This window comes from Dendropsophus ebraccatus, unplaced genomic scaffold (assembly GCF_027789765.1).
Source record: "Dendropsophus ebraccatus isolate aDenEbr1 unplaced genomic scaffold, aDenEbr1.pat pat_scaffold_1249_ctg1, whole genome shotgun sequence".
NCBI classification, from domain to species: Eukaryota; Metazoa; Chordata; class Amphibia; order Anura; family Hylidae; genus Dendropsophus; species Dendropsophus ebraccatus.
The window spans coordinates 1-25,827 of NW_027208666.1; the positions used below are offsets into that span (position 1 = coordinate 1).

At 44.6% G+C, this 25,827-nt stretch overlaps 1 long non-coding RNA gene across 1 annotated transcript in view; it reads left to right on the forward strand.

The window, feature by feature from the left end:
- Nucleotides 1-1,925: 1,925 nt before the first annotated feature.
- Nucleotides 1,926-25,827, forward strand: part of LOC138775016 (uncharacterized) — a 36,593-nt gene continuing 12,691 nt past the window's right edge. Inside the window, exon 1 of the long non-coding RNA XR_011360462.1 lies at nucleotides 1,926-2,020. This is a non-coding gene — a long non-coding RNA (uncharacterized lncRNA). The remainder of the gene's footprint in view (nucleotides 2,021-25,827) is intronic.

Consider the following 25,827-nt stretch of genomic DNA (forward strand, 5'->3'; position numbering starts at 1 on the left):
TTGCTGGGTTCCATGAGCTGAAACTAGAGAAGATTTCCCCTAACAGGCACTAGACAGCAGATTATAGGAAAAGGAGACAACCTAGTGGCGAAAACTATAGAGCTGCTGTTCCATGGTAAGATTTTTTTTTTTTTTTTGATAAACTAAAGCGATTTACAAAAAATGTTCGGAATAGCATAGCATAGAGAGAAGTTGTTTGAGACAACAGTGACCTTTTAAAATTACAGAAGCGATGGAATGGCTAATGTGTGTCACGTTGTAGCCTGTTGCTACAAAGTAAAATAAATATGTTGGTATAATCCTCTATTTTCTTTATTATGTGTTATTGTTATAAGAAATTATTGTTCTCACATTTTTGCCTACCGCAGTGTGCAAACATTGGTCCAGCAGATTACAACTACGATGAAACAATCAGCACACTCCGTTACGCAAATAGAGCGAAGAATATCAAGAACAAAGCCAGAATCAATGAAGATCCCAAAGATGCACTTTTGCGTCAATTTCAGAAAGAAATTGAAGAACTTAAGAAGAAACTTGAAGAAGTAAAAGGGAAATTGACATCTGAGGATGTAGTGGTCACCGTATTATATTACTGTATCACACCAAAAATGGTGGCTGGTTTGAAGCATAAAACTTCATGCTTCAGAGCATGATGACTATAAAACACCAGGAAAAGACTTGGGGTCCTATTACACGGGGGCGATTCCTGTGTAATAAGGACAACGATCAGCTGAGGACCTGATCTTTGACTGATTGTTATCTTTTAACTAGTTTAAAAATCATTGGCCGCCAACTGTGCATCACTCCATGTGTATCCGTCCGAAGATAATAAAGATAATACTTAACTCTCCACACTCCCTGGTGTTGTCCTGCCTGTTCCCCACTCACTGCATCTCCAAAGTGACAGGCTGCTCAGCCAGTCTCTGGCCATGGTGCTTTCCTGTCTTGGGCCTGTGATTGGCTGAGCGTCTGTTACTTCACAGATGAGTTAGAAGCTTTAGCGGTGAGTGGAGAAAATCCAGGAGGACACTCTGGAGCATGGAGAGATAAGTAAAACTTTTATTACTTTCTATATATGCTATAAGGACTGCACAGACATCGCTAACTATGTCCATGCAGCCCTAGCTGCATGATAATCAAGACAGGTAATAGGCTTCTTACGTGAGTACTGATCTAGCAGATCACCTCTTGCTTACAGCAAATGGGGGGGTCATGTAATACGGCCCTAAGAATGTAAAACTGTATTAAATGGAGGAAAGGGGGACACAATCAAATCCTTTAAATATGTTAACAGCTAAATAAGGTTTAGGAAAGATCAGAAGCAAAATGATAAATTATTACTTTACTGAAAAAGTAGATGGTTGTAACAAACTTCCTGCAGATGTGGTAGGTAAGTCTAAAGTAACTGAATTTAAACCTGCCTAGGATAAACATATCTATGGTAAGATCATGGCAAAAGAAATACAGTACTTAAAGTGACGCTGTCACCCCCTATTTGCATTTTGACTGCTCTCCACAGGTGTAATGGGTAAATGTTACAGCTTTTATTACTTATTTTATATTATACCTGATGGTGCTTGTTCTGGTAAAAAGTAGTTTTTATCACCTGCGGGGCTAAGTGGCACTAGGGACGGAGCGATGTGGCACAAAGGCCGCAAGGCCCCGCCCACATATACCAATCCACAGGTGATAAAAACGACTTTTTACCAGAACAAGCACCATGAGGTATAATATAAAATAAGTAATAAAAGCTGTAACATTTACCCATTACACCTGTGGAGAGCAGTCAAAATGCAAATAGGGGGTGACAGTGTCACTTTATGTAGCAGACTAGATGGACTAGCTGGTCTCTTTCTGATGACAGTCTTCTATGTTTCTTTACTGTGTATTCAATTCACTATGATTTATTATGCTTATTTAGGTGAGGAAATCTCTGGCTCTGATGAAAGCGGCTCAGATGAAGATGATGATGAGGATGGGGAGATTGGGGAAGATGGAGAAAAGAAGAAAAAACGAAGAGGTAAGATTCCTGGAATAAAATCCATGAGTAATTCACTGTCACACTTGAGAAACACTCTGGGTCATTCATTATGTTACCTGACAGCATATATAGAGCTATTATATACATAAGTAAACTCCAGACAGATTTCCTTTACTTGCTGAAGAAACCTACTGGTATAGTGTATATTGCTACTCTTCATTGTATGGAAAACTGTCATGCAAGTTGACAGAATTGTGCAGAATCCGGGGGACTGTTGTCATGTGATCAGACTCTGTGGCTGTAATATTCAAGCATTGGTAGCTATTAATACCAATTGGCACATTGATTTCAGTGATTGTTATGTAATACTTTGGGTCTGCCATCATTGGCAGCTGCGTTCAGTCAGTTAACCCTTTCACGACCATTGATCAATGCCCAGGTCGTGATTAGAGATGAGCGAACTTTTCAAAATTTTGTTCCGACCGGACTTCCGGATTTTTTTGAAAAGGTCGGTTCGACTGAATTTCGGATTTCTTCGGATTTCATAGTTTAAAGCATCTGTATGATACGGGGGTAGTGTATTTGGTTGAATTTAGGGCTCTACATGTCAGTAACATCATTATCTTTTCGATATCTCAAAGCAAAATTTTTTTTTTTATACTTTAATATTTACCATTACAGGGTCTATGTAGAAAAAAGGTCACAAATGCAGTAAAGGAGCAGCAGTAGTGGAAGCCAGTGGAGGTCCAGCAAAAGTCATTTGAGGCCAGTACAGTAGCAGCAGTAGTCATTGGAGGCCAGTGGTGGTCTAGCAATAGTCATTTGAGGCCAGTACAGGAGCAGCAGTAGTCAACATGGAGGCCAGTACAGGAGCAGCAGTAGTCAACATGGAGGCCAGTACAGGAGCAGCAGTAATGGGGTGACATGAGCAGCGGAAGCAGAATAATGAGGTCCATGGACAGGCGAGAGGTAGCAGGGCAGCAGCAGTAGCAGTAGGAATGGTGGAATGACCAGTAAGGTCTAGTTCACATATAGGCCATAATAGAAGCAGAAAAGGTCCTACATCTTGGTGACAACAGGACCAAATCCTACTCTGTGGTATCAGGAGCAGGTGTCACAAAGTCCTTATCTATCCATGTGACGTTCATTTTGATGAAAGTCAGATGCTCCACACTATCACAGGACAATCTGGTTCTCCTGGGACTGACAATATGACCTGCTGCGCTGAAACTCGCTCAGATGACACACTGCTGGCCGCCCCGGAGAGTATGTCCAAAACAAATTCAGCGAGTTGTGGCCAGACATCTAATTTTCCCACCCAGTAGTCCAGGAGTTCCGGCACGTTAGGTGGCAACGCAGAGTCCAAAAACACCTGGACTTGCTGTTTGAGGTGTGCCGCCATGTCCTGCTGCTGTGAGGGTGCTCCTGTTACCCCGGCCTGTGGCTGTATGAAAGCGTTTATCATGGACATCAGGCTCAGACTGGTGCCGCTGCTCATGCCACCGAAGCTGCTAGAGGAGGATGTGGAGGAGGCAGCGCTGCTGGTGTGGCCCTGGTGGGAATGGCGTGAATCAGAGCGCTGTGTTCCAAAGGCTGTCACTAACTGTGCACCCAGCTCCTCTCTATAATAATTCATTTTTTCCTCCTGTTGGGAAGGGTGAATGAATTCACACGGCTTGTTGCAATACCCTGGGTCCAGTAGTGTGGCCAGCCAGAAGTCGTCCCGTTGACAAATCCTTTGCAAGCGTGGGTCAGCCCAAAAGCATATCAACAGCGCTTAGCCATTTCCACCAGGGAGTGGTAGGAGATCCCGCCTCCGTCTCCACAGCATACTGCCAATGGGTACTGCCTCCATCCTCCTCATAGCCCTACATATCCTCCTCTGGTTCCCCTCTGGTCTGGCAGGAAGGCTCATCTCCTTCTCATCCACCTGCCTCAACTTCCTCTCCCTCCTCCTCCGCCAAGCCTTCCTCCAGCGACCCAGGCTGTGACGGTGGCAAAACCTGTTCCACTGAGTCACATCAGCATCAGCTCCAGTACATGAAGCATGGGTATGATGGCGCTCAGTCCTGTGTCTTGCCCACTGAACAGAAAGGTGGCCTCCTCAAAGGGTTGTAGCAAGCGGCAGGTGTCACGCATGAGCTGCCACTGCCCGAGCTCCAGGTTACACAGGGGGGTCGCCGTGTCCGCCTGCATCAAGAGGAAATCAGTCAAAGCCTTCCTCTGCTAATAGAGCCGGTCCACATGTGGAGGGTGGAGTTCCACCGTGTGGCTACATCGCAAATGAGACGATGGTTGGGAAGACCATCCTCTGCTGCAGGTTGAGGAGGATGAGGTGAGAGTGATTTGAATGGCTGAAATGGTTACACAGCTTTCGAGCCATTGACAGCACAGTCTGTAAATGGGATGAAGACTTTAGAAAGTGTGTATTAAACTATTAGGTTTAAAACATGTGCCGTACACGGGATGTGCCTCATACCTCCCAATGGTGCTCCCATTGTCACTCACCACCGTCCCAACTTTAAGATGGCGTGGAGTCAGCCATGAGAGGATTTCCGTCTCGAGCAGGCGGTGCAACTCTTTCCCTGTGTGTCTCCTTTCCCCCAGGCAGGCTAGATGCAGCACAGCGTGACACCTCCGTGATACGCCCAAGTGGTACAAGGGAGGACCACTGGCGGTTGAGGAGGCTTTGGACCTACTGGAGGAGGTGAGGGGGACCGCGACACAGGAACTCTGCTGTGACAACGGGGTGGTGTCATCGTCCTTCCCTGGCCAAGTTGCTGGGGGTCCGCCAGCCATATTACATTTACCCACTGAGCAGTAATGGACATATACTGCCCTTGCCCGTAATTACAGCTCCAGATGTCTGTGATTAAATGTACATGTCTGCTCACTGAATGGCTCAGCGATTCTAGTGAACAACCTTTTCCGCGAACATACCTATACATGGCCGGCACAGCTGTGTTGGAAAAGTAGTGTCGACTCAACATCAGTTCGCGGAAAGGTTCCAAGTCCACCACTTTAATCGGCAGAGCCTGGAGCAACAGCAACTTGGCAGGTGGGCGTTCAGCTTGACTGCTGCGGGATTACTGGGTGCATATGTCTGCCTCCGGTGTAGAGACTCATGATGACAAGCTGCCTACTGCTAGCAACCACTGGCCACCAGCTGAAGAAGGGAGTGAAGACACACTCCCTTCCACAGAGGGAAAGTCCCCCCTGACTACTGCTGCTTCCTGCTGCTGTTGACCGCGGGTCTGGCCCTGGGCCTGCTGTGACCCACTATCACCCCGTTTCTCCCAGGCGGAAAGGTGGGTGGCGCTTCATATGGGCAGCCATGGCGCTGGTGCCAGGATGGCAACTCTTGCCTCTTTTAATGCGCCTGTCGCACAGGCGACAGATGAACACATACAGTAGGTATCTCCTGGCACTTTTTAAAAAACTGACATACAGGCGAGGTGTAGAGTCTAGTACCGGACAGGCTGCGAGGATGGGCAGGTAATGCGATACTAGGACCTGCAGTGGAGGAGGCTTCCCCAGTGGTCATCTGCTCTGTCCCGGCTACGCTTCCGACTTGTTAGTTGACTACTGCTACCTGTCCTGCTTTTTAGTTGTGGTGGGCCTGCTGGCGGACGGATTCCTGGTTGACAAATCCATCGAATAAGCCAATTCCTGACGTAGATCCCATGTAACGTCTGATGTAGCATCATCCAGTTCCCAGAATGATGCTATCATCCTCATCAGGCTCCTGCCCAGTCCTCTCTCGGTCTACTGCCTACTGCTCTCCTGCCAGGCCTAACATGGGCCTGCTCTGATATTGCCTCCGACACAGCTATGCCCTACACTTGATTGTCCCCTGTCTCTTCCCCCACATGCTCATCGTCATCAAGAGCAGTTCCACTGCTCATAGACTCCAACAGTTCCCTTGAGCTGGCGGGTCAGAAGTTAGCGGGATGTTGTGATGATGTCAGATGGAGGACGTGGGGGAATTGCTGCGTGCCCGTGCCAAGTCAGGGTTGTGTCCGAGGTACCCACAGATACCTGGCTGTCTCACTACTCATCCTTGTGAATGTCGAAGTGTGAGCCAGCCACTCCAAGGACTGTGGAATTAGATGTGTGGAAACGACCCTGGTGTGACAAAGGAAGCTCAGGCCTGTCACTGGACCCTCGTCCTGCGCTACTTCCTCTTCTGCCCCTTGAGCCAGACTCTCTGCCCTGCCCTCTGCCTGAAATGCTTTGTGAGGTTTCCTGCTGCCGCTATGCCATGACTTTATATTCTAATTATGATTTCTACACTTGGTAGATGAGAACAGTATTTTTTGTAATACAGTCTAGCAAGCGTGCCACTTTAGTACTTGTATATCTGTATAGCAGTTCTTTTTTTTGTTTTATTCTACACACATGCACAAGGTATATTTTTGTCTTAGGATAACACGTATGTCATATACACTCTCACAAGGATCCAACTATTGTACTTTGAATATCTGTAGAGCTCTTTTTTTTAGAGTTTTATTCTCCACAAATGCACAAGGTATATTTGTGCCTCAGGATAACACCTATGTCATATACACTTCTCACAAGGGTATAGTACTTATATATCTGTATAGCACGTTTTTGTTCTGTGCACCCTTTGCTCTCCTATGCCTAATCTATCTATCTTTCGCCCTCTCTATTTTTCTCTCTCAATGTGTTTCTCCTCTCCTCTTTCCTAATAATCTTTTGGTCTTTGCTTTTGTACAATATCTTCTCAGTAGTCAGTACAGCAGCGTACAGCAGCAGCGTTTTGTCACACAGTCTCCTCCCCTCTCTCTCTGCAGACTGCCTCATTGCGGTCACGTGACCGCTCCTCTTTAAAGCAATACCGACGTCACACAGGGGGTGAGCTAGTGCAGATCCCCGCTGATTGGATGTGTTCCGGGCATCATGGGAAAATGCTTTTCCCGCCCGGAACACTTCCTGCTTTCTAAAATGGCGGCTGCCATTTTAGAAAGGTAGGGAAAAAATATAAAAATTCGGAATTCGAACTTCAAAAAAATCCGAATCCGACCGAACTCGCACTTTGGAAAAATCCGAACCGGATCCCATACCGGCTGAACCGCTTCGCTTATCTCCTAGTCGTGATTTGACATCAGCTTATGGGATCATAATGATCCCATAGGCTAATGTCTCTCACTCTGCCCCCTCTCCTATGTCCCCTGCCGCCTCTTCATAATCTTGTGACAGCGACAGGGGAGAGAAGGGAGGCGGCAGAGCGTACGACCGCATGCCCGTTGCGCGTCCTGCCTTGCCTCCTGACCCCCGACTGCCTCCGTAGCTAGAAACCGGAAGCCTGAGGTTTCCAGTTTCTATGGCTTACCATCGGGGCTCTGCAATCAGTTCGCAGAGCCCCAATGCACACCGGAGAGACAGTTCTCCCTCTGTAGAGAGAGAATTGTCCTCCTTCGGAGCCCTATAGATACTGCGAACATGCTGACCGCAGTATCTATAGGGTTAACTCTCAGCACCAGAGCACTATCACTGATAGCCGGGACCCGCCCGCGGATGACACAGGCATAGCTCCTACGCCTGTGTCATCCTGTGCACTAAATTATCGTCGCTGCAACACCAGGCATAGGCTGCAGAACGTTAATTTACTGTGCAGCGGTGGGAGGGAGTTAAGATTGTAGTTAGCCCATGTCCACCCATCCTCTGTTCTCCCAAAAATTCTACTACAGAGTACATTACAATGAAAATGAAGGAGATTTTTACAAATGAATTCACTTTAGTGTGTAAAGTGAATACCCAAGATTCACCAATCCGCAAACGTGTTCTAACTACAATGCAGTGGGTAAAATCCTCAACAAAATCCGGAAGAAACCATGCAGATTTCTGTATCGCTTGGCACCGTTCGGTAGTTCTTCTTCAATCCGTGCCTGGTCCAGGCTTCCCTTCTCTCCTAGTGCTGGTATTTAGGTGAAAAAAACAGTTTTATTCCAGTGGCTAGGCAGGTGTCAAAGAGGCATCCGCGCCCTAGTCCTGCCGCAGGTCCTCTCTCCCTGCTTTTTCTTCTTTGTTGGCACGCCCCTGGGCTGTATCTTATCTTTTGCAGGCCTAGGGCACAGATGCTCTAGGTTCCACCCCTTGACACCCTTGCTTGCCATGCTGCCTGAATAAAACAAGTTTTCACCCAAATACTTGCACCAGCAAAGAAGGGAAGCCCTGGACCAGGCATGGATTGAGAAGAACAACCAAACTGTTTGGGATGGTGTCCGGCAATACAGCTTTATTCGCTCTCTAACTATTTTCATAGCTTGCTACATAAGCTCATAATCCCTGCAGTCTCATTGGGTTAGGTGAGACCCCAGACTGGATAATATGGAGATTTAAATGTAAAACGTCACATTTTTCTGGTGGCTCAGCACCAGAATGTTTAATCATTTAGCGGGTTTCTTGGTACAAATCTGATATAGCTCAATTATGAATCTACTGTATGATCAGCAGAAAATGAAAGCGGTTATTCTGGTAAATAAATCCCATGTCCACAGTTGTTTCCCAGTTGTAATATGCTTGTACGATTTTAATATACTGTAGTGATTTACTCCCCCCAGTGCATTGCCGCCACTGTACAAGAGTGGGGAGGCTGGGGATAAACAGGAGTCCCTGATCCTGTACTCTGCAGCATTTCTGTCATGTGACCATTATAAAAAAAAATTACACAGAAAAGCAACTTTGGGCATTGGATTATTTACATGTAATTTTATCTCTGTGGAATACCCTTTAGTATCTCAGAACAGCTCCTACGTGTTTTCCATTTGGTGACAGGTTTCTCATAGCCATAGTTAGCTTTAAAGGCATCAGCAATGAGCTACAGCCCCACACTGATAACTGCAGGAGATGCTGCATCAGATAGGTGATCCACCAGATGACAAGCTGTGTTCATGCTGAGCTCTGCAGGGAATCCATAGTCCGAAAAAAGCTTTAGTTTGTTAATAAAGTATTTTTGTTAAATATAATTGATCAACATTGTAAAATGTTAAATATAATTGATCAACATTATAAGGGGCAGGGCAGCCTTCACTGCCCGCCTCCCCCCGATCCCAATGTACAGCTCTAGTAACCGCAGCGACGCTGTCACCCTGTTCGGCTGTCCCTGTGGCCTCTTCCAGAGACTAGGTATCTCGATGTGTGGCCGGGTGAGAGGAGGAGGAGTATACCGGGTATGTGCCCCCTGCCCCAGTCACCCTCAGCCTGCCCCTAATCTATACCTGTACTACTACACCCCTCATCTATACCTCTACTACTACTACACCCCTCATCTATACCTCTACTACTACTACACCCCTCATCTGTACCTGTACTACTACTACTACACCCTTCATCAATATCTGTACTACTACACCCCTCATCTATGTCTGAACTACTACACCCCTGATATATACCTGTACTACTACTACTACACCCCTCATCTATCCCTGTATTACTACAACACTCCTATACTATATGGGGAACATATTTGGCAATCCTACTTATATGGGGCACTGAGGGGGCTTGTCTAATACACTGTTACACTGGGAAGCAATACAGTTGTTGTCTCAAACATCATTAAAATAGTATCTGATGCCACTGTATTGTATTGCTCCTCAAAAGTTATACAAATGACCAATAAACACTTATTATAGGAAATTCACATAGTTTTTTTTTTCCCTGCACTACTACTGCATCAAGGCTTCAACTTCCTGGAAAATGGTGATGTCACAACCCGACTCCCAGAGCTGTGCGGGCTGTGACTGCTGGAGAGGATGATGACAGAGGGATGCTTAGTGTCCCTCCAGTGCCCCTGTGTCCCTCAGTGTCCCCCGCCATATCCTCTCTAGCAGCCACAGCCCGCACAGCTCTGGGAGTCGGGTCGTGACATTACCATTTTATCCAGGAAGTGAAGCCTTGATGCAGTAGTAAGTGCAGGGAAAAAAGCACTTTATAAGCATTTGCTGTAATAAGTGTATATTGGTTATCTGTATAACTTCTTGGCGGGGCAATACAATACTTTAATAAAAATTTTCACAGACTTCTTCTTCTTTAAATCGAGAATTGTCCCAAAAATTTAAAAAATCGAGATTTTATTTTTTTTGACCATATCGCCCAGCCCCTAGGTCAAAGTTTATTGAAATGACAGGTCTTCTTTAACACTCTCTATGATAGAACCTTTATACCCACACATACACAGCTCTACATGCACAATACAAACTCTGCTGTGCTGCCTCCCACACACTCAGCTGTGATGCATCATACAAACACGCACAGCTGTGATACATTAACATACCCACAGACATTGCTACTACACCAATATATAGGCACACCTCTGCCTACATCACATACATAACCAGATATGCAACAGACAGAAATTTAATACAGATTATCCTTCCTTACGGTACAGTATCTCTACGGAGTCATGTTACTAATCACATGTCTCGATCATTTAATGATTTTGAAGCAAGGATTTGGTTTTTATAACGATCAGCGTTTAGACGAATAGATCGTTGGAAAAATTGTTATTGCGATTGTTTTTAAGATTGCTTAAGCCCATCTTACACATAGGGTGAATCTTTGAAAGACTGTTTACATAAAGTGATCTACCAATTTTTTGCGAACGTCCAACAAGGATTTGAGAACATGTTGAAAGATCAAAATGAACGTGTTTTTTTTTTACTCGTCGCTTGATCATTCGCTGTGTTTACACAGAACGATTATAGCATAAATGCAATCATTATTGTGAAAATGTAAACAATAATCGTTCGTGTAAACACAGCATTAGGGTGCTGCAGGTTCTTCAGCTCCCGATCTAGGTAAATTCCTTTGGGGCGTCACATGTAGGAATGTGGATGTGATGCACATCACTACCAGATTCCTCCCCTGCAGGACACTGGTCTCACTGATCTGTGCCGACAATAGGAGGGGAAGACTATTCACCCAGCAGTCAGGCACAGCGTTTTAACTGCACTGTATTTGACCATGAAGGAAGCAGTCAGGACGGTTTGACAGTGTCTGTCCGCCCTGTCTCCAGATTATAAGACGCAGGCACTTTGTAGCAAGATATTTTGTTGCTGAAAAATTAAAAATATGATAATATTTGTGATATATGTAGAAAAAAGGCCTCAACACTTTCAGATTAGTGGTTTATTTACCTACGATGTCTCAAAAACATTAATGTTTTAGCCCAACATTAGGGCTTTTTATTCAAGCATAAAGTAGATTGAGTAGCCCCCCTACACACACACACACACACACACACACAACACACACACACACACACACACCCACACACACACACACACTGGGCAGCAGTAGTATACATAGCAGTTTTCTCTATCTGCAGTGTATATCTGCTTCTGGTTAAATAATTCTCAGCAGTAATCTTTGAACGTGTCGTCTTTTAGAGACCAGCATGTGCTTTCTGTTATCTTCTTCAGAGGCTCTCACTGTATGTGCTATATGATTCAGGGGGTTTCTTATGAAATCCTCTGGCGTTTATCAGATTCAAGAACTGGTTGAACTGATTCAAAATGGAAGGAAATACCTACCACATTAGTGCTATAGAATGCAACCTGCGGCCAATATTCTGGTCACAAACCACTGTGTGAATACTTTTAGAGGGGTTAGCAATACTCTCTAGAATTTACTGTACATCTACATACAGGATAAGTTTACAAAACATCATCGTGGTTGGGAGAAATATATCTTAATGGTGCGTTCACACCTACAGGATCTGCAGCTGATTTTCTGCAGCAGATTTCATTTAAATAACTGAACACAGCATCAAATCTGCTGCAGATCTGCTGCAGATCATGTAGGTGTGAACGCACCCTAAAGGGGTTTTCCAAGCAAACAAGTCCCCACTCCATTCTCTGTGTAGCGGTCATAAATCACCGTGAATGGAGCCAACTGCTTCCGATGCCATGTATTGTGTAGTGCGGATGGTGAACAGCTGATCAGAGGAGGTTTTGGTGTGGACCCCAACCAATCAGCGACTGATGTTCTATCCTGGTGATAGATCATCAGTATGTTTTGCCTTGAAAACCTCTTTACTAATTATTGTGGAGTTATTATCCCTTGCATAATACATTTCCAAAGCAATATTAAGCGTTAGGTTTTTTTCCCCTAGCTTTCACCTAAATGCATTGGGAAAAAAAGTTGTGCTGACCATGCATACCTTTTCAGAGCTGCATCCATCTGGTCTCCCCCTCAGGTCTGTAGGTCTGTTTGTCTACCACATGTTCTTACTTAAAACAGTGTATCTCAAGCTAGAAGGTGGATTTTACCGAGAGGTGCCCCACAGTTGTTAAGGTGCAGCACATTGTCCCATTTCCCAGATTATGAAGCTCAGCAGGGGCGCTTCATCCTCAATCACTCCTTCCAGGCCCACATTCTCTTTTTGCAGGAGGATGGGAGGAGTTCGAAATAGTCTTATAGCTAGGGGCACAGGGCTGTTGCCACAATCATTGTGGCTGGTAGTGGGGGACTATGCTTAGCACTGAGGCTGACTGAGGCACTATAAATTGCAATGGGGCATTGGAGCTGGCATTGTTGTTGGGCACTGTATGACCTAAAAAGTTTGCTACCACACACTATACACACAACATTTACATGTCACTTATTTAGAATGGCTAGTGATCATGGACATCCCAATAATTGGCTGGTTAGGGCCCGGAAGCTACATTTTATGAAGCCCTGGTGTAAAGGACAAGGATATATTGAGAGTGTGTACATTGTCACTTGTATTTATCGTCATATGTGATTTTCCACCTTACTGATAGCATTTGGTGTATCCCAAGAATATGCATGTTTGTAGATAGGTCTCTCCCTCTCCAAACCAAACTTTGAGTTGTGGTTACTTGTGCTTAGGGTGACATTAGTGACAATCACAATGCCAGCATGTATGGACATATTCTACATACAGTATAAGAAATGGCCATATGGATTTCTTATGCTGTTTTCTCAAATAAGATATCTTAATTTCCTTATGCCAGATACTGACCCATTATTCTTGTGAACCTTTTGCTGGTGTGTGTTACCCATGCCTCCTTCTGGGGCCATCTCTTTTTTTCCAGGCAGTAGCAGCAGTAGCAGCTCAGACTCCACAGTGATAGAGAGACCAGTGGATAAGTACTTACCTAGTGAGTGGCAGCTTCTGAGCTATTGCTTTACCATGTCCTGTGCATCCCATTGAGTTGCTGCACTGCTGCCTGCATTTAAAACAATACAGATGAGTGGAACCCCTAATGCATGCCTCCATACCGCAACCACATCCAGATTTATGAATGCTCCGCTGTCAAATAAACCGCTTTCTTCTCCCTGATAAATGCTTCTCCCTACTTGGCTTTTTCTTTTTAAGGATCTGTTTATCTTTGAATGGCAGTTTTTATGGTTTACATGTGTAATATATATGTATTGTACATAAAAAGAGCAAATATATATATATATATATATATATATATATATATATATATATATATATTTATATATATATAGATAGATAGATAGATAGATACACTGATCCTGCGTTATTACCTGTGTAATAGTCCAGAGCTAAGCTGCTACTAGAATCTGTCAGCATTCTTCACAGCCAAGTATTCATGTGTTCTCTATGGGGAGAGGAGTGGTGAGCTGTGCCCAAACTGCTCTGGTGATAGCATATCTCTCTGAGAACAAAGGGATTGGGCAGTAAAAATCCTTATCATCCAATCCCTATATCCACCAACATCATATATCTAACATGGCTTTAGTATAAATTTTGATTAAATGATATCCATGTAACTATATAATTGAACACAGCACCATATCTGCTGCATATCCTATACATGTGAATATACCCTGAGGTTCTGAGGTCTACGTACACCATGACAGGTACGCTTTATGATCCTAAGCGTTGCCATTGCCACGTCTGTCTATCTCCTGCTAGTTGACACAATTGACCTGTTTATTTCCAACATGCAAAAAGGAAGAGTAGTTGAGCATTGCCATAAACATGAGGTTGTCGACTGATCCAGCTGAAATCAGTGGGATTTGTTAACAGTGTATGGTAGCAAGTAACATAGTAGTCCTGGACTATTAAGAGGATGTAACTCTGGATCAGTAATGTAATCTTGTAAATAATTATTTAATGTTATACTGTCTTGTGTGATTGCTTCACAGTAATATTGAAACTTCCCTTTAAAGCGTAACTGTCATTTCAGGGTCATTTTTCTGAAATGACTACTGCAGCCGGACTGCAGACTACGGCTACTGCAGCCGGAAGCAATCGAGTGCCGAGCCGGGATCAGCGCCATGTGTCCTGGGAGGAGCGATCCACCCCACTAGACACCAGGGATGGCTGCATACAAGTAATCGGATGCAGCTGTCAACTTTGACAGCTGCATCTGATTACTTTATTAGCGGGCACGCCGATCAGACCGTGCCTGCTAATAGCTGCGGCCCCAGGCTACATGCGGCACCCGGGACCTCTGGGCGGCCCTGCTCTGAACACTACAGGTACATCCAGGGTCGCCTAGGGGTTAAGAAACTCTGTAATAGGTTTTATTTACCAAAAGAGTTTCCTTCTGTACTGAAAAAGCTGTTTTCCTAGGTCCCCCCTGACTTCAGAAGAAGCAGGATTTCTGTGTCCATTATGCTCTATGGATAGGGGAGGGTCTGGGAGGAGTGAGCACTGAGAAGTCTTGCACAGCATAACACCCTGCAATCTTCTCTCAGCAAGTTCCTAGATAAGCACTGACCTTTCTGACCTCTGAATCCAGCGTTTTAGGTGCCCAGACAGTCTACAAACAGCTGACCTTCATGTGTCTTCTTCCTGTTCACTCATCTCCCTCAGCCCCTCCCCCCTCCATAGGATATAATGGACACAGCTGAACCCATCTTCACTTGTTTCTCTGTAATGAAGACGGATTTGCCTGATAATGAACAAGTGATGGGGGGAGGCTGGGAAATTGCTTTTTGAATACAGAAAGAGGCTTTTTGCCTAATAGAACCTATTATTGAGTTTCTTAAATTCACTTATACTACTGAGTTCTGCAAAAAAAAAAAATAATAATAATATATATATATATATAACAGTTACACTTTAAAGAAACATGAGTTTTCATCTAGAATAGGGGGGGTCAAACTCAGGCCCTCCAGCTGTTACAAAACTACAATTCCCATTATGCCTGGGCAGCAAAGCTTTAGTTCTGGGATGGAAATTGTAGTTTTGTAACAGCTGGAGGGCCTGAGCTTCACACGTGATCTAGAAGGACACCATATTCCAAATGCGAGTTTATCTAGACTGGAAAGCCATTTACATGATGGGATTATAAATAGTTGGTGCCTCATGTGTCATCCACATTATCTGTGTATGTTATGTATGGTATTGGCCCTAAATTGGAGCCTTCCATCCAGTACCCAGGTCCGTAACTAATGTTATTTAATCTCGGATAGTAGGTGCAAGTAGTACTTTAGTGGTTTTAGGGGTACTTTTTGTGGGGTCAGGGGAATACATAAATTTTCCAGCCGGCAGCGGTGACGGCCAACCATCTCTATCACACCATTTACTGTACTAGTTGCACTAACTTTAAACGGCTTTTGAGGTTGTGTTGTCCTTCTACCTCTCTCAGAGGGGATTTTCCCACAAAGGATGAATGAATATGCAGTTTTTTTTTACAGTACTTTTTTTTTTTTTTACTGAATTTTACGTCACACAATTACTGTAATAGCAAATATAAAATCCAGTCAATCTAATCTAATGTCATGTATCATAGCAGTGAGAAGGTCATGTTGGTGAAATCTAAGATCTCAGATCTCTACTGACTTTCAGAATAGAAGGGCTGTATCGAATGCATGACCCCCCGTTTGGCCCTTTTTTTTTCAATGGAAATCTGATGCAATATAAGCAGATGGACATATTTTATAGAGCCTTATTGACTGGAAATCACTGAATCTCTTTTATGACATATCAGAAGATCCTTTTGATAGGATTTCCACTTTTTTTAAGTAGCTGCAATCCAACCCTCTCTCTGGCATGGAGGGAATTTATCAAAATAGTTCTAAATGCCCTTTGCCTTTTAGAGCACTTTTTTCCCTACAATTTATCAAAATGGTGTACACATAGGGGGAGATTTAAGAAAGGGTGTAAATATACACCTGGTGTAAACTGCCCACAGCAACCAATCACAGCTCAGCTTTCAGCTCTGGTAATATATAAGAGGAGCTGTGATTGGTTGCTGTGGGCATTTTACACCAGGTGTATATTTACACCCTTTCGTAAATCTCCCCCATAGTCATAAATGTGGAGCAGATGAGTGGCTGAGCCATTTCCCCCATACCTTCCCTCCTAACCTCATCATTCACTCTGAAATCCTGCTAAATTATGAGACACTTGGATATCATCTTATATGATGCCCATAGAAGTTTCCTGTCTATACACTGACACACAGAGAAGCAGCTGCAAATTCTAACCCAGTGATGGATTCATAGTTTATATTGCTCAATACTGCTCTATAATGTCCCTTGTGCTACTGATGCTTATGAAGGTGTATTATAGAGATTAAGAGGAGAAGATTTCCTGTTCTGTTTGTACAGTGTTAAGCTATGTTCACATCATGTTTTCAGCCTCATGTCAGGCTACGCGTTGGGAATCAATGAAAAAAAGGATGCTAATGAGCAGCATGGTGATGCTAATGAGCATCATGTTTTGTGACTACGTTCTGTCCATCTGCCCGACGGATACTTCTTTTGTGCAGGACTCAAAAAGCATGGTCTTTCACGCTTTTGAATCCTGCACATAAGAAGTATACGTCCAGCAAATGAACAGAACATAGTCACAAAATGACTCCATCCTGCCCATTCAAGTCAGTGGGGCCGTTGTCTGCATGTCAGCATCCTTTTTTATTCATTTTCGACGTGTAGCCCGACGTGGGGCTATAAATGTGATGTAAACATAGCCTTAGATACATCATAGCTGCTAGTCTCCACCTGTTAACTGAACATTACAGATAATGACTGCAGGGGAGAAACTGGTGACATGCCATATACATCTTATAGTGTAACCAGAAATAGTAAAACTGTGGGAGAGGATTCTGCTGGTAAAGCACAGAGACACTTCATATGGTAGGAATTGTGGGGAGTAAGCACCTGGGATCCACATGGCTTACCTCATTGGCAATTTCAAAGCGGGGAGCTGCAGCACTTGTATAGGCAGAGCAACAAGATTAGTAACCTCTTGTCCCTCATCTTACCCTCAGACTTCCCAACATCAACTGTTCCTGTCTAACCTGTACGTTTTAAAGGGAAAAAAGGGGTATAAAAACAGATGCTGTTTTCTGTTTTCCATTGACTGTGATTTCTTTTTTTTTAACTTTTACCCAGCCTAACGCTAAAATAAACTGTACCGAGACATTGAAACAGATTGGAAAACGCAGTGAATATCAAGATTCAAATTGAGGCTATGTTCACACTATGTATTAACAACAGCTGCTGTTTGACATATTCCTGGGGCCGATACTGCCACGTCAGCTGCAGGAACATCATTTTATTTTATTTGTATTGTGGGCACATTTGGGTGTGCCTGCAGCCCAATTAACCATAGAGTTCAATACAATGTACGGCCGTCAGAACCGCCATACATAGTGTGCACAACAGCCGTTGTTCTCACTCTAGCAGACGGGAATAATTGACATGTTAGTTATTTCCGCAGTCGTATTTGAACAACATTCTTTATTCAGTACAGTGTGTGAACAACTATATACAACAGTTCAAGTGGATAATTATAATCGTCAATAATGAGTATAGGCAAATGCTACTTCAATATATATGGTCCAATTTATCATATGTCAAAGGCGATCTATTTACACCATTTATACATAGAAAAGAAATTCTATACCATCAGCAAATACTTTTATTAAACTTCATATAAAAAATACATAAAATCACTAGGAAACAATACTCCAGCAATGTATCGTGTAACTCGCGTTATGGACATACAAATTTAGCTTGTATATCAAAGATGTAAATATTGACAACTTCTGCATAGAGCATTTTATAGTCACGCATATCATAAATTTGAGGATATATATACCACTGTAGGAAAAGCCATAAAATAAAGAAGTCTAAAGACCTGTGTCACTGCTCTATAAATACTAATACTACCTACTTATCCTCATATAAAATGATGTATCGGATCATTTAACCCCTTAAGGACAGAGCCTGAAATGGCCTTAATGACAGAGACAAATTTTATGAATATGACCAGTGTCACTTTAGTCATTAATAACTTCGGGATGCTTTTACCTATCCGGCTGATTCTGAGATTGTTTTCTCGTGACATATTGTACTTTACATTTCTGGTAAATTGGAGTCGATACTCATAACAAATCTTTATGAAAAAAAACCCAAATAATGTGAAAAAATGTGAAAAAATGCATTTTTCCAACTTTGAAACTTCTTTGCGTATACAGAAAGTGGTTATACCACATAAATTATATATTAAATAGCATTAGCAACATGTCTACTTTATGTTGGCGGCATTTATTAAACTATCTTTCATTTTTTTTTAGACGATAGGAAGCTTAAAACATTAGCAGCAAATTTCCAAATTTTCAGTAAAATTTCAAAATCAGATATTTTTAGGGACGTGTTCAGATTTAAAGTGTATTTGAGGGGCCTGTATGTTAGAAAGCCCCACAAAGCACCCCATTTTAGAAACTGCACCCCCCAAACTCTGCAAAAGCACATCCAGAAAGTGTTTTAACCCTTTAGGGGAGTCACAGAAATAAAAGCTAAGTGTGTAAGGAATTTGAAAATTTTAATTTTCTGTGCAGAGATTTTATTGTAATCCAATATTTTTCATAATTATAAACCTATTACCAGAGAAATGCACCCCAATAATTATTGCCCCGTTTCTGCAGTTTATAGAAATACCCCATATGTGGCCCTATTGCGCTATTTGACGCAACCACAAGCCTCAGATATAAGGGAGCGCCTAGTGAATTTCAATGCCTCCGTTATATTTGGTCATTTTTGACTGTACCACTTCAGGTTGGCAGAGGCTCTGGGGTGTCAAAACCTAAAAAACACCCCTAAAGGGACACCATTTAGAAAACTACACCCCTCAAGGAATGTAACAAGGGGTGCGGTGAGCATCTGGACCCCACAGGTGCTTCACAGATTTTCCGAACAATATGGCGTGAAAAAAGAAAAATTTATTTTTTACACTAAAACGTTGTTCTAGCCTTCAATTTTTCATTTTCTTAAAGGGATAAGAGGCAAAAAAAGACAAAAAATGTGTAGCGCAGTTTCTCCCGAGTACAGAAATACCCCACATGTGGCGATAAAGTGCCGAGGGGGCGCAGGATGAGCCTCCAAAGGGAAGGAGCGCCAATTGGCTTTTGGAAGCTGAATTTCACTGAAAAGGATTTCAAGGGCCATGTCGCATTTACAGAGCCCTCGTGCTGCCAAGACACTGGAAACCCCCCACAAGTGATTCCATTCTGGAAACTACACCCCTCAAGGAATCTAACAAGGGGTGCAGTGAGCATATGGACCCCACTGGTGACGGGCACAAATGTGGAACAATGTGACGTGAAAGGGAAAAATTTCATTTTTTCACTTTCATGGCACAAATGTGCCCGTCATCAAGGGGTCCATATCCTCACTGCACCCCTTGTTAGATTCCTTGAGGGGTGCAGTTTCCAGAATGGGGTCACTTGTGGGGGGTTTCCAGTGTTTTGGCAGCACGAGGGCTCTGTAAATGCGACATGGCGTTCATCATCCATTCTAGCCAAATCCAACCTCCAAAATCCAAATGGCGCTCCTTCCCTTCGGAGGCTTGCCCTGCGCCCACATGGCGCTTTATGTCCACATGTGGGGTATTTACGGACTCGGGGGAAATTGCTCTACACATATTGTGTGTTTTTTTTCTCTTTTAACCCCTTGTGAAAATGATAAATTCAAGGCTAAACCAACATTATAGTGTGAAAAATGTAATATTTCATTTTCACGCCACATTGTTCCACATTTGTGCCCGTCACCAGTGGGGTCCATATGCTCACTACACCCCTTGTTACATTCCTTGAGGGGTGCAGTTTCCATAATGGGGTCACTTGTGGGGGGTTTCAACTGTCTTGGCAACACAGAGGCCTTTTGAATGCAACATGGCCCCTCAAAATCCATTCCATCCAAATCCAGCCTTCAAAAACGAAATGGCGCTCCTTCCCTTGGGAGGCTTGCCCTGCGCCCACATGGCGCTTTATGTCCACATGTGGGGTATTTACGGACTCGGGGGAAATTGCGCTACACATTTTGTTTTTTTTCTCCTCTTTTAACCCCTTGTGAAAATGATATATTCAAGGCTAAACCAACATTATAGTGTAAAAAATGTAATATTTCATTTTCACGCCACATTGTTCCACATTTGTGTCCGTCACCAGTGGGGTCCATATGCTCACTACACCCCTTGTTACATTCCTTGAGGGGTGCAGTTTCCATAATGGGGTCACTTGTGGGGGGTTTCAACTGTCTTGGCAACACAGGGGCCTTTTGAATGCAACATGGCCCCTCGAAATCCATTCCATCCAAATCCAGCCTTCAAAACCAAATGGCGCTTCTTCCCTTCGGAGGCTTTCCCTGCACCCGCATGGCGCTTTATGTCCACATGTGGGGTATTTCCGTACTCAGGGGGAAATTGCTCTACACATTTAATGTTTTTTTTTATCTTTTAACCCCTTGTGAAAATGAAAAAACATGACAAGATTAATGATTTAGAGTAAAAATTTTACAAAAATTACACTAAATGCTGGTCTAGCCTTGATTTTTTTTCCATTTCCACAAGGGGTTAAAAAAGAAAATGAACACAAAACGTGTAGGGTAGTGTCCCCTGAGTACGAAAATACCCCACATGTGGGAATAATGTGCCATATGGGCACAGGGCAAGTCACCAAAGGGACAGAGCGCCATTTAGAGGCTGGAATGGAGGATGGAGGCCATGTCGCAATTACAAAGCTCCTGTGCTGCCAGGACAGTAGAAACCCCCGACAAGTGACCCCATTCTGGAAACTACACCCCATAAGGAATCTAACAAGGGGTGCAGTGAGCATATGGACCCCACTGGTGACGGGCACTTACGTAGAACATGTGCCGAGAAAATAAAAAATAAAATTTTTTTCATTTTCACGTCCCAAATGTGGCCGTCACCAGGGGGCCATATCCCCGCTGCCCCCCTTCTTAGATTCCTTATGGGGTGTAGTTTCCAGAATGGGGTCACTTGTGGGGGTTTCTACTGTCCTGGCCGCACAGAGGCTTTGTAATTGCATCATGGCATCCTCTAATGGGAATGGTGGCCATACCTATTTAGCTGGGGAAAAGGGACCATTCTAATTTATTTGGGGGTATTAGGGCAATTATTAGTTTATAAGGTTGGAAATGACAGGTGTCCATCAAATTCAACCTGTGTTGATCCAGAGGAAGGCAAAAACCCCTCGTGAGGCAGACGACAGTAGCCTCATCACAGGGGAAAAATTACTTCCCGACTCCATAATGGCGATCAGAATAATCCCTGGATCAACGTGACCCCTGAAATAGGAATAAGGGACAGAATTTAGATAATGTAGAACCCCAATGACGTGTGGTATGCCTTGGAGCGATCCAGTATGCAGAGGCCGGGGTGATCAGGACAGGTGTCACACTGGAAAATGGCGTCCTTCCTGATCCCCCTGTTACGCCACACTCTGCACTTCTTCTGGGGTCTCCCTTTCTCCAGTGTGGGGGACGTCACCTGGAAAATGTTGTCCTGGTGCGATACGGGGTCCTTCATATCCAGAAGTGCTGGGTCCGCTCCATGGCTGCTAAATATTAGGGCGCTATTACGGCTTCTGATATGTTCGGATCGTGCCGCAAGCTACAGTAGCTCAGGCAGCGAGGGACCTGAAGAGGGGGTGCTGGTATAAATGTTATCCCCGTACAGGTGGTGACCTTTATCCAGCAGTGGGAAGATCAGTTCCCAAACGATCTCCCCACTAACTCCGAGGATGGGGGGGAGGGGGCATCTGGGGCTGCATTCGGGTGTCCCTTCCTACATACACTCTAAGGGTACATGCACACTGCGGAATCGCGACAGATAACCCTTCGTGCATTCCGCAGTTGGCACCCACCGGCGGACTGATGCAGGCGCACGTCTCCATCCGTGTCATAGACTCCATTCTATGCATGGGCGGATTCCGCTCTCTGTCCAACGTATTCATTCTTTGAATGGACGACGGAATCCACCCATGCATAACATGGAGTCTATGACACGGGTGGAGACACGCGCCCGCATCAGTCCGCCGGCGGGTGCCAGCTGCGGAATGCACAAAGGGTTATCCTTCGCCATTCCGCAGTGTGCACGTACCCGAAATCTGTAAGTGTACCCTGAGGTACTGTCACAGAGTGTGTAGAATTTCACACCATACCGTCATCTCTTATTGGGACGGTACTGGCGGAAAAGACGTGTCTGGGGAGTAGCGTACGCTACGCTACTCCCAGACATGTCACTGGATGATGAGGATGAATGGATGAAAGAAGGATCCCCCCCATTCATCCTCACTGGCTGTTTCGGTGTCGGAGGTAATAATAACGTATCCCTCTGACGCCGAAAACACCCTGGGGGCCATTTGTAAACGGGGATTGGTATATGGGGTATGTAGTGGTGTAGTGTCAAACTTTATTCAATGTAGTGTGGTGTAATGTAGTGTTTTTTACGTGTTTTTTTACAGTAAGTATAAAAAAAAAACCTACGCCAACAAAGGAGTTGCTGATAAATGCCGCACTTATGTGCGGCACTTATCAGCAGACCGTGGCAGTAGAATATAGAAAAAAAACACCCTACGCCAAAAAGGAGGAGTTGCTGATTAGCAGCGCACTTTCGTGCGATGCTGATCAACACTCAGCGGCGATAGGGTGCGGAAAATAGAAAAAAAAAATTTGAAAAAAAAAATAAAAAATTTTCTACATTCTGAACATCCCTGTAGCTGCTAATAAGTGTATTACACATATCAGCCGCTAGAGGGCAGCAGAGCGCAAAATACGGAAAGAGCCGACGCTGGAGCCGAAAATAGCCGAGAGAAGCCGAACGTGACGTCACAGAGGAAGCCGAAGACCCGAACGAAGACGAGGATGCCGCGAACCCGGAAGACGCCGATCAGGAGCCCGGGACAGGTGAGTAATGTACAAATACCTGCTCTGGACCCCTCGGCTACCTAGCTGAGGGGTCCAGGGCAGGTATTTACTATATTGTGGGACTCTGATCGCCGTGCCACCGGCCCGATCGCCGTGAACGGCCGGCCGGCCGTTCACGGCGATCGGGCCGGTGGCACGGCGATCACCATTACTTTTTACAGTAATGGCGGTCGGTGCCGTCCTCGGACAGCACCGACCGCCATTTTTTTCCGGGTCATCGGGTCGCCGATGACCCGGAAAGGTTCCGATCGCCGCTATTGGCTGATCTGAATTGATCAGCCTATAGCGGCGATCGTAAGCACGGGGGGTGTTAACCACCCCCCGTGCCGTGAAGCTAAGATGGCCTGCTATGATTTATAGCAGGCCATCTTCCCCGACCGCTGTGTGTGAACACGCAGCGATCGGGGAAACATCGGGCGTAAATTTACGCCCTGATGCGCCAAGTACCAGGGCGCGAGGGCGTAAGTTTACGCCCGATGTCGTTAAGGGGTTAAGACATGCTCTTATTGCGCCTTACCCATAATGTAAACACAAAATGAGCAGGCAAAACGCAGGTTGGCTCTATACAATAGTTCTGCGTTAAAATACGCAATTGCATATTATTGAAGCGTGAAGCTTGTTGTTAGCAAAGCATCAGTTGTTAACAGCCTGTGCGAAAAACGCATGTAGCTTCACGCTTCAAAAATACGCAATTGCGTATTTTAACGCAGAACAATTGTATAAAGCCAACCTGCGTTTTGCCTGCTTATTTTTAAGACTGATTCACGCAGCAAATACGTCAAGTGGGTTTGTACCCTAAGACTCTTTCCTTTTTTTGGGGGGGGGGGGGGGGCTTCCAGAAATTGAGTTAAGCTTTTATTGCTGGAATCACGCTTAATCCAATTTATCTCCTATACACCAGAGAGAAGAATAAGGGTATGTGCGCACTAAGGAAATCACATGGATAACTTGCCGTGGATTCTGCTGCTCATACCCGCGCGCTCCTGCTCGCATCTCCGCTCCTGCCATAGACTCCACTCTATGACCATGGAGTCTTTGGCACGGACGGAAATGCGAGCGGGGGCGAGTGAAATCTACGGCAGGTGATCCGTAGTGTGCACATGCCCTTAGGGTTGGATTCTTAATGGTTCCAGAGAATGGGGTCCCTCCTCTCCCCCCTGAAACGGTGAGTCGTCATGCACGTACAGCCATTTTATCAATTTTCTATTGAGCTGCACGGATAGCTAAACACTGTACTCAGCCGGCAGTTTCCTAGAGAATGAATGAAGCACATGCTGATTCACAACCACTCCATTCAGCAGGAAGAGTTGGGTCCTTATTCTCGCACTCATGGGAGGCTCAGAGGTGAAAACCTTCCCAATCAGACACTTTTATCCTTTATCCCTTGGATGATACGTTTTGTTTTTTTTTTTCACTTTCAGATGTGAAATAAGATGATTCCCCTCAGTGGTACAGGGATACATGATTTGTTTTCACATTATCAGAGGGAAGTCACAATCTGGCATCTGCCTTTTTTACTGGGAGATTCCTACTGTGAGGGGGGAGCTGATTTTGTAGGAAGTTAAAGGGGTACTCCAGCGGGGGGCACTTTTGTGCTGGGATCGGGGAGGAGGTGGCCGAGGGAAAAGACGTCCACTCACCTCCCCGGTTCCAGTGGTGGGTCCCGCATCCCAGCGCTCCGGTGCTCGTTTCCTGGCCGCTTCCGGGTGTCTGACGTGGGCCCGAGACGTGACATCTCAGGTCCACTCAGCCACTCAGTGAAGGAGGCGGGATCTGTTTCAAGTCCGCTCAGATCCCGCCTCCTTCACTGAGTGGCTGAGCGGACCGGAGACGTCACGTCTCGGGCCCGCGTCAGACACACTGAAGCGGACGGGAACCAGGCACCGGAGCACCGCGATGCGGGACCCGCCGCTGGAACCGGGGAGGTGAGTGGATGTCTTTTCCCTCGGCCCCCTCCTCTCCGATCCCGGCACAAAAGTGCCCCCCCGCTGGAGTACTCCTTTAAATTTCTAAAATAGGGTATGGCCGCTTGTAAACCACCCAGCCATCTGCCGACTGTCACAGCACATTATGGAGACAGACCACACTGGGAAAAAATATTTAATTATATTGTAGTCTTCTATGAAGTCATGTGGTTTCTCAGGACGTGCTCTTTAAATTTCTGTTTGCTTTGACAGCTGGAAATCTATTTTACATGCAAAATAGACAGAAACCAAGTGGATCCCATTAAAGTCAGTCAGTTATGCATCCACATTAATCTGTTTAGAAACCTAAGCCTTGACACCAATGTGCACAGATCCTTAATTTTTATTTTTAATTTTAATGTAATTTTAATGTAAATTGTTATTGGTATGTTCATATAATGTACTAGTGTTGGAAATAACCAAAACCTTTGGTTGAACTTTCAGTTAGTCATGTCTGCAGGAAATTAATAGCTGTCCTTTTACCTTTTCTGCCCTTGTTTCTTATCTGCATTTTGACAACTCATGTTCTTAATATTTCTACGTATAACTGCAGATTCATCTGGGTGATGAATTGTTCATGGGGAAATGTGAATAGTCATCATCTAGTAAGTGCAGCATGCTTATTCCGTTGTAGAAATGGCAAAGATTTTTTACCACATATTTTACTTCAATATA